Source organism: Prionailurus bengalensis, chromosome E2 (assembly GCF_016509475.1).
Source record: "Prionailurus bengalensis isolate Pbe53 chromosome E2, Fcat_Pben_1.1_paternal_pri, whole genome shotgun sequence".
Taxonomy (NCBI): domain Eukaryota; kingdom Metazoa; phylum Chordata; class Mammalia; order Carnivora; family Felidae; genus Prionailurus; species Prionailurus bengalensis.
Window position 1 is genome coordinate 11161955 of NC_057352.1, and position 10218 is coordinate 11172172.

Consider the following 10218-nt stretch of genomic DNA (forward strand, 5'->3'; position numbering starts at 1 on the left):
GCTTATAGAATTTGGTGGAGGTGTAGGGGAGGGGAGCATTCCTTAAGAAAAGAAATACAAAGTTACCAACACAAAATTGGGTATGAACATGAAAATGTAGACTATGAAATAATAACAAGTTACACATTTAAAAGAGCTCACAAACACCGCAAACGTTGCACAATCCCCAAAGATAACGTAATGTTTTTATTAATTCACTGCCTGACACACCTCTGTGGTTTGTCGCCTACTTTTTTGGCTGCATGTACTTATTTCATAATATCCTGATCTACAGAGAGAACAGTAAATTATCTTTTCCTCTAGTGTGCTGGATGAAACTTTTTTGTAGTCATTATAGCTTAGAAAAAGTTTCAACTTCACAAGTCCATATTGGTGATGTCATCTAAATATTTTGGAAATTTGTGAAACCTTTCACAATGTTTAACTCATGTTAGCTACATTTCGGAACATGTGTTCATGGACTAGCTTCTGGCTCAGTTCTTTTAATCATTAACTCACCTCCCTTATACAGGAGCTTGTGGAGTAGCCACTAGAGCGTAAGGTCATGCCCCAGTAGATGGTGGGCCTTGTACCTAGTGAGTTAGCACCTTGGACAATAGAAGCGCTCCTGGAAGCCATTCCTACACCAAGACAACTAGTTAGGCAATTTAAGTATATCTGAAAATGACTGTGAACCGCATCAGCATATCTCATGAAATGCAACCTGAATGTACTGAGCACCTACTATGCTCTAGGCACTTTTCTGGGTGCTGGGGGTAGGCACATCAGTGAACAAAGAGAAAAAGAAGCCGATGCCTAGTGAACGGAAGACACACAATTAAATATAAACACATACATACATAAAACAGTGAGTAAATGTATGTATGGATGTCAGATTGTGATAAGTACTATGGAGAAAATAAAGCAGGGTAAAGGAGACAGGATGGTCAGAGAAGGTGTCTCAGAGAAGGTGACTTAGAAGAGAGACCTAAAGAAAGTGAACGAACCAGTCTTGTGGATACAGGGGTAGAGCATTCCAGGAGAAGCAAACAATGAGGGCAAAAGCCCAGAGGTGGGAGCCCGCCTGATGCAGTGAGGAGGGGGGGGGCGCCTAACTGGCTTAGGTGGTAGAATATGAGGCACTCGATCTCGGGGTCATGCATTTGAGCTCCACGTTGGGTTAGAGATCGCCTTAAAAAAAGGCAGGGGGAGGAGGTCCATACTGAGTGGGTAAGAAGGTGGAAGAAGATACCTGGAGGGAGCCAGAAGCTAAGTCATGTAGGGCATTGTAAGCCATTGTGAGGTCTTTGGATTTTGCCCTGAGTGAGATGGGACCCATTGAAGATGGAGGGCAGCAGGGACACAACTTGATTCACGTCTTCAGTGGTCGTGCTGGTGGCTGTGTTAAGAATAGGGTGTTAAGGGGCACCTGAGGGCTCAGTCAGTTAAGTGCCGGACTCTTGATTCTCTTGATTTCCGCCCAGGTCATGATCTCATGGTTAGTGGGTTTGAGCCCCGCATCGGTCTCTGTGCTGACAGTGTGGGCAGCCTGCTTGGGATTCTGTCTCCCTCTCTCTCTCTGCCCCTCCCCTGCTTACTCTCTATCTCTCTCTCAAAATAAATAAAAGTAAACTTAAATAATAAAAAAAAAAGAAGAGGCTGCTAAAATAATTCAAATGAAATAAAATGGTGCAATCTGTGGAAAACAGTTTAGCAGTTCCTCAAAAAGCTAAACATAGAGTTGCCACAGGACCCAGAAATTCCACTCCTGGGTATTTACCCAAGAGAATTAAAAACTGGTGTTCAAACAAATTATCCGTATGTGAGTGTGCATAGTACTACCATTCATGATAGCCAAAAAATGGCAATAACCCAAATGCCAATCCACAGATGAATGGATAAGCAAGGTGAGGTATATCCATGCAATGGGATATTATTCAGCCCTGAAAAGGGATGGGGTACTGGTTCATGCTACGATGTGGATGAATCTTGAAAATATAATGGGTGAAGAAAGCCATACACAAAGGTCACATATTGCATGAGTCCATTCATACAAAATGTCCAGAGTAGGCAAATCCATAGAGACAGAAAGCTGATTAGTGGTGCCAGGGATTGGGGGTGTGGGTAGGGGTGGGAATGGGGAGTCACTGTTTAATGGGTGTGAGGTCTCCTTTGGGGATGATGAAAATGTTTTGGAAATAATAGAGATGATGCTTTCACAACACTGTGAATGTACGAGATGCCTCTGGCTTGTGCCCTGTAAAATGGTTCATCTTTTAACCAAAAGATTTTTTAAAATTGTAATTCAAATGAGAGATGATGGTGGCTTTTAGGAAGCCGTAGGAGACGTAGTTAGAATCCACACATGTTCCTAAGATAGAGCTGACAGAACCCACTGATGGGTTGGGTGTTGGGAGGGAGATGAAGAAACGAGTCAAAATGATTGCAAGGTTTTTTGATCTAAGGAGCTGCTAAGACAAAGTTTCCATTTATTGAGATTAGATGAATAGCAAGCAGGTGGGGCACAGGGGGAAGTCGGGCTCGGGAGTTTGGTTTTGGACACTACGAGGTACCTAACAGACTTCCAACTGGACGTTCATTGAGAGGATAAATGAATATATGAATCTGAGTTCTGGGGTGAGGTCCAGCCTAGAGAGATATAGAAATTTGGGGTGCCATCACTAAAAGAGTGGGTGAAAAAAGAAAAGAGAAGATAAGCACTGAGCCCCAATGTTCAAGGACCCCAGAGATGAGGAAGAAATGACAGACAAGGAGCAGCCATTGAGATAGGAAGGAAATCATGAGTGTGGAGAGTCTTGAGAGCCAAGGGAAGAAGATAGACCTAGAAAGAGAGTGACTATCAGTGAGAGGGCTCAAGTGACATGAGGGCAGGTCACCGGACTATTGGATTGAGCCACATGGAGGTCACCAAGTAATCAACTCAAAAGTTGATTCGGCCAAGTGGTGAAGCCAAACCCTGGTTGGGTGATTCAAGAAGAACTGAGGAGGGGCGCCTGGGTGGCTCAGTCGGTTAAGCGTCTGACTTCAGCTCAGGTCATGATCTCGGGGTCCGTGAGTTCGAGCCCCGTGTCGGGCTCTGGGCTGATGGCTCAGAGCCTGGAGCCTGCTTCCGATTCTGTGTCTCCCTCTCTCTCTGCCCCTCCCCCGTTCATGCTCTGTCTCTCTCTGTCTCAAAAATAAATAAATGTTAAAAAAAAATTAAAAAAAAAAGAAGGACTGAGGAAAGGAATAGAATAGGAGACATTAGTACAGATCCCTCCGTTTCTCTCTCCCTCTCTCTCTCTCTCTTCCTCTTTTTAGGGTTTGCCGTAAAACTGTAAAGAGCAGAGAACATTGGATCTGTAGCTAGAAAGCATATTTGTGTTAAGACATGTTTTATGACATCAAGAACGATCTAGAAGAGAGAGGAGTGCCTGACAGACAGGGGAGAATCGCTTGATTTATGTCCCTGAGTAGATGGAAGAGATGGGATCTAGTGCACACTAGCAGCGTTTCCATAGTTACCAGGAGGGAAGGCAGAAAATGGGGTCTCGGGTGCAGGTAGGACATAGATGTCCTGGGAGCCTTCCAATGGCTCCTCTTCTCTTCATGAGATTGGAGCCCGGTCAAGGGTGAGAATGAGGAGTGGGGCAAGGGGAGAGGTTCAAAGGGGAGGTGAATGGACATGAGGAAAGCATCCAGGCCATGATCAGCATGGAGCCTACCTCGGGGCTCCATCCCATGACCCTAGGATCATGACCTGAGCCGGAATCAAGAGTGGAACGCTCAACCGACTGAGCCACCCAGGTGCCCCTTAACATGATTTTTTTTTAACGTGAGGTCCTATAACTATTATGCTTATAATAAAGAGATAAATCCATTATCAGATTTGCTAAGGCCATCAGCAAACATACCCTAAGCAACCCCTGCATTGTCCTGTCAGGTGATTACGGCTGATTAATATAGAACAGTCATGAAGCCATGGCTGCTTCTGCTCTATGCCTCCTGAGAGGCAGCGAGGGGGTTCATGAACCTGTCTGCCTGGGTTTGAAGCCCAGCTCCGCTTCTTAAAGTCTATCTCTCCATGTCTGTTAGTATTCAAGGGGTGCCTGGTGGGGGGGCCCAGTCGGTTTAAGCATCCAACTTGGGCTCAGGTCACGATCTCGCGGTTGTGAGTTCGAGCCCCGCGTGGGGCTCTGTACTGACAGCTCGGAGCCTGGAGCCTGCTTCGGATTCTGGGTCTCCTTCTCTCTCTGCCCCTCCCCTGCTTGTGCTCTGTCTCTCTCTGTGTCTCAAAAATGAATAAACATTAAAAAAAAATAAAGTGTTAGTATTCAAAGCCTTACACACACACACACACACACACACACACACACGAATGCACATGCGCCTGCACGCACGCATACGGCTGTACCTGTTTGTAGTAATTCTAGGTGCAAATGAAGACTTAAGAAGCCCGGAGACGCTACACTGATCTACATAAGTACGTAAAGCAATATTTTCACAGCCACTAGATTAGCCAAAATTAGGTGATCTGAGAACACCGAGTTCCGGAGAAGTAGCTGGAAGAATGGGTCAGCTGGCATTGATGGTAGCAATATAGACAGGTGTGTCCTTTCTGGAGAGCAACCTGGAATACTCCGAGAAATTAAATACGAGGAGGCCTGGCACCCTCCTCTCTCCACTCTCCGACAGGCCTGTGCATGAGGTCTGCAGGAGGATGCAAATTGCGGTGTGGTGTAGAAGCAAAGAATTGGAGGGAATTTTATGCCCATCACCGGGTCTTGAGAAGTGGAATGTGGAATGAATAGTGAGGAACCCCCACAGCAATACAAAAGAGAGAGAAGCAACCGTCATGCTGTGCTTAGTCAACGCCTGCTGCTAAATGCTTTAAGATGCCAGCTGGCAATGGTCCGGTGAGAAAGGTGTCCTTTTGGAACCACCCGCATTCTACCTGGAGAAGCCATGGACCAGAGAGGTTAAGACACTTGCCCGAGGGCATCCAGCTAGAGAGCCGTCCGGGGGGGCCTGGGATTTTAAACTCAGGCGGCCTCTCCAGAATCCTCCTGTGACTCTCTCTTCAGGAGCTAGAAATCAACAGAGCCACACAGAGAGCTCTCCAAAAGCACGATGAGAGAAAGAGAAGGAGGCTTGTGGCTAGCTGACATTTTTGCGAATTTAAAACGCACGCAAAGAAACTGACTGTGAGGATACACGCGAATCTGAATCAAAGAACAGAAGAGGGGCGCCTGGGTGGCGCAGCCGGTGAAGCGCCGGACTTCGGCTCAGGTCGCCATCTCCTGGTTCAGGAGTTCCAGCCCCGCGTCGGGCTCTGTGCCGACAGCTCGGATGGGGGGGGGGGGGGGCAGGGAGGCAGAAGAAAGAGGGAGATGACTAATATGAAATTCAACCAAAGATGATGGCATAGAATCGGCTCACGTCTGTGCACTTGTGGTTCCAAGGTAGGGAAGCATCGAGATTCCCCGGGAGGGGAGAATTCAGAGGGGCGGGCTATGTACCCTGGAGAAAGTTGGTCGAGATAAGAGGGGCAAGTTGAGAAAGAGAAGCAGAGTGATAAAAGTTGGTAAGAGGGTAGCCTTGCAACAGCCACACTGTCAGGGTTCAAATTCCAACTCGACCCCAAGTGACTTGACCTCCCGGTGCCTTTGTTTCCCGTCTTTTTTTTTTTTTTAATGCCCCACATGGGGCTTGAACTGACGACCCCAAGATCAAGAGTCACAAACTCTACGGACTGAGCCAACCAGGCACCCTTCTCTCCCTAATATTTGTAAAACCACACCCTTGGAAGAGAGAACATAGAAAGCCCCTTCTTTCTCTGCAAACCTAAGGCAAGAAATCTGTATTGCTCCTCGATGCTCTTACGGAAACCCCACTTGTCTTTCTCTTGGACACCACACGGTCTATAACCCGACTTGGCTTTTCAAAGGCCGGAAAGGGGGCCACGGTGAAAGCGGGGAGCCCGGGAAGAGGCTCCTATGGGAGTCCAGCGGGGAGCCCTCGGGGGCCTGCACCTCGGCGGTGTTGACCTTGACAGACGTGGCGGGCGAGGTGGGGTCAGATTTAGAATCTTGGGTTTGCTGCTGGCTTGGATGTAGGTGTGAGGGACAGAGAGGGTGGCAAGGGCGAATGCAAGGTTTTTGGCCTGAGCGACAGGGAGAGTTTGGAATTTATCCCGGAGGCAGTCAAAATCATAGGAAGATGTTGAGGCTGGCGTGGGGGAGGGGACTGGGTCAGATGCCATGATCACCAAGGAAGCAGCCAGACTGGGAACACAGGCCTGGGAGACAGGCCACGGGGATGGATTGTAGCCCTGGCTCAGCCCCCAACTCACTGTGGGCTCCTGGGCAGGATAAAACTGTTCTCTGGACCTCCGTTTCTCCGTCCGACAAAGAGCCTGCTAGGAATAAAAGATCCCTAAAGGCCCCCTCGGGGCAAGTAATTTTGGTCCAAGATTCTCTGACTCGAATATTCTCAGGATCAGATAAATACACAATCATTAGTCAAGGTCAAACCTCTTCTTTTGAATCCTCCTTCCCAGAGCCCCACTGGACAGGACGCAGAATTTCTCGGGTCTGGGAACGAGGGGGATAATATCAGTGAGAACGGCTAAGCCCAAAGCCCTACTCTCACCCCCTCCCTTGCACCCCAACCCCTCATCCCCCTTCCCTGATGTATTTTTCCTCACAGCTCTAATCATCTAACATACTGTATGTTTTACTTCTTTGGCTCGTTTATCGTCTATCTCCCTAGAATGTGAGCTCATGGGATTTGTGTCTATTTTGTTCACTGCTGTATCTCCAGTGCCCAGGACGGTGCCCAACACACAGCACGTGCTCCACAAATATTTTTGTCAAATGGATAAATAAGGATCCGTCTTCAAGGTTGACGCCAACTGTACATTGGGTACGTGTGGTTATGCCGGTATGGCCATAACCACCATGCGTTCGATACATTGGGTTGACTCTTCGTGTGTTGGCTTCTGATCCCATCTCTCCGTCTCTCCCGTCCCTGCTGGGGTCCGGGCAAAGAGCCCCTCCTCCTTGGAGTCCGTTCTGGCTCCATGCCAGCCCCCGGGTTGGCCCCTTCTCCCTTGCCTCTTTGATGCCCATGTCACTCCCCTGGGTAAAATCCCCCAGCGATCCCAGGATTCCACCTCGTAACCGCCACGCTGGGGTTTTTTACACTGTCGGTCACGACCGGTTAGTGGACTGTGAAATCAACCGACATTTTTCAATAGAAAAGAACAGATCGGAGTCTGTGCCCATAGGGTAGACGTAATATACCCTAAGGTATAGGGGAAGTGTGAGTTTGTGAAACTTTTGTTTCGTGTTCTATGCGTCGGGTGATGACCTAAGTGTATTCCTTACCCTGGGTCAAAACAGTTTGCCAAATCCTGCACCACACAGTCCTGACTCGTAAATCCCATGTACAGACTGGATGGACAATATTAATATCAGCTCAGACTTCTCTCTTCGCTGGCTGGGACCCATGCCAAAGTGGTTTCACCTACTTCCGTTCTTGGACTCCTGGCCGCAGCCTGAGCACCGCTGTGATTCCCAGTTGACAGAAGATGAGACTGAGGCTCAGACTGGAGAAAGCCCATGCCTGAGAGCTGGGAAGAAGGCCCAACCTCCCTCCTCAGACTACCTGCTACCTGGCTTGCCCAATCCCTCCCAATCTGCTCTCCATCTACATGGAGCACTCAGGTTCGCCCGCCCATCCTCAACGCCCCAGGTTCAAGGTGCCTCATGGATCTTCCAAAACCTCAGCCGGCGGTACCATTTGAACTCCCATTTTGCAGGCTAGAAAACTGAGGCTAGCCAGCCTTTCCAGGAATCCGCCATCCCATCACCCTTCTCCAAACTTCTTTAGAAGCAGGAGAGAGAAAGGGCTGAGGCCACGTCTTTGACTGCCTGGGTTCAAATGTCGCGCCTCAAGACTGTGTGATTTCAGGCAGCCTCTCTGAGCCTCAGTTTCCTTTCCTGCAAAATTGGAATAATAACAGTGCCTCCCCATAAGGCCATGCTTAAGCCTTAAATAAGTTGGAACACATGCAAAGTTCTTAGATCAGCCGCCACACCCCTCTGTCGGGCATCTTCCCAACAGCCCTATGCAATTAGATTACTATTTGCCCCCCAACATTGTTGCAGAGAAGGGGAGGCCCTTGCCTGAGTTCATACGGCTAGAAAATGGGAGAGTAAGAATTCGGAGGCGGGTCTGGCTGGGCTGTGAGCCACGGAGTCACAACAGCCCTGGGGATAGTGGTTCGACAGCAACAGCAGGAACGGCATTTTCCAAATTAAGGAACGTGGTGGGACACGGAGAAGGTAAGGACACGCCCAAGTCACGCAGCGTGTAAATGTCAGAACCAAGATGCAAACCCAGACTTGTGTGTGTCTGGGGGCAGGCTGACCTTTGCCCCAGGAGCCCCTGCATAACGTTCTGGCGGAGCGGAAGGAAAAAGTGCGGGGAGGGGTGCCCTTGCCTCAGCTTGGTCTAGAGGACTTGTATGCTTAGCGCCAGCCCCTACCCACCCTAAGCTGGCTGCTCCCCCGAAGGCCCTGGCGTGGAGATACTGGGGTGGCATGGATGATGGCGGAGAGGGTGTAGCGGCCCCCTCCTCTGGCCTCAGATCGGGGCCCTGCAATCCCCCAGGATTTGGTGCTTGGAAAGCTGACGTTAGGTTGCTATGGCAATGGGTTTGGGGCGGTTGCCATAGCAGCAGAACTAGCCTGGGTTTAAAAATATCTAGGAGGAGGTTTGTGTTTGTGAGTGTGAGTGCGTGACCAACCGTGCTGTCGTGTGTGTCCAAATGGGAGGCCTTGACGGGGGGGGGGGGGGGGGGGTGGAGCTGGGGCTGCAGGCATGACTTGGGGGGGGTGACCAGCACCCCAGATGCCGTGTGTGCCGTGCCTGTCACACTGAGTGACCTGTGAGGTCCTATGCATTTTGTGCGTTAGACGATGGGAGCCATGTATCTAAATGTGTGTGATTATCCAATTTGCATGGGAGACGGGATTAGGTCTGTTTGTCAGTCTGTGTATCACATGTCGCTAACATGTATGCCTTATGTAACATAGGCTGTTTAGGTCTTACGGCTTTGATCATGTACTTGTAACTTCTCAGGGTGTGTGTGGCCAAGTGTGGAGTTATTTTGGCTTCGAATCTGTGCACCTGGGACATACTCGGATATCAGATGTGTGTCTATCTGTTTTTGCATGAAACCCTGTGATGTAGATATGGTCCACATGACTGGATGTCCATTATGCATTATGGGTGTGTGTGTGTGTGTGTGTGTGTACCTATCCCCATGAGTCTTCTTCATACATCAGAGTGTCCCCGTGTGAAACCGTTGAGTATACACCTGTGTGTCTGCAGGAGCGCCTGTGTGACTGTGGGTGTCCTGGGGATGTGGAACTTCACGCCAGACTCCATGGATGTTGGGATATGTACCTGTGCGCTGTGAGTATGTGTGCATCGAAGGGTCTAAGGTGTGGATCTTGGCCTGACCCCAGTGTCTCCCTGAATCTCTCTTGCCTCTTCCTTGTCTCCATAGCAACCAGCTCCTCAGCTCCCTCCCGGAAGATGGAGGGGGGAGGATCCAGACTGTAGTGGACCACAACCCCCTCGAATCCCCCTTGGCTCCAGGGACAATGCGGGGGGGAGGGGACAGATGGGAGGCCACTTCATCCTCCCCAGGCCATCTGCTACCCTCCCCATCCTGGGGACCTGAGAGCATGGCAAGGCAGGGGCAGGAGTGGATGGAGCAGAGGGAGCCCCCCCCCCCGCTGCCATAATTACCCCCCCACCCAGACCCCCTCTGAGCCCAATCTTGCCTCTGACTGACCTGGGAAGAATCCTTGGAGACAAGGAATTCAGGGAGAAGAAAATTCAGAAAACTGAGTTTGTATCAGAGACCATTGAATATTAGCAATGATCCACTCCAAGGAAGGGTCCCCTACCTCTAACGCCTTCGGATTCTGAAATTAAGCTTGTCCTGCACTCAAATCCCAGTTTTCCCTCTGTCTGTCTACCTGTGTGTCCTTGGACTGAGTCACATTCCACGCTCCTGGGTCTCCACTTTGTTGTCTGAAAATCAGGTTTTCTTAAGGAAGTGAATAGTGGTGCTTACTCTACGAGGGCCAAGACTGTTTTGTTCCCTGTTGCATCCCAGGGTTTGGGACAGTGCCTGACACTTAGTAGGTGGTCCGTAAGTGC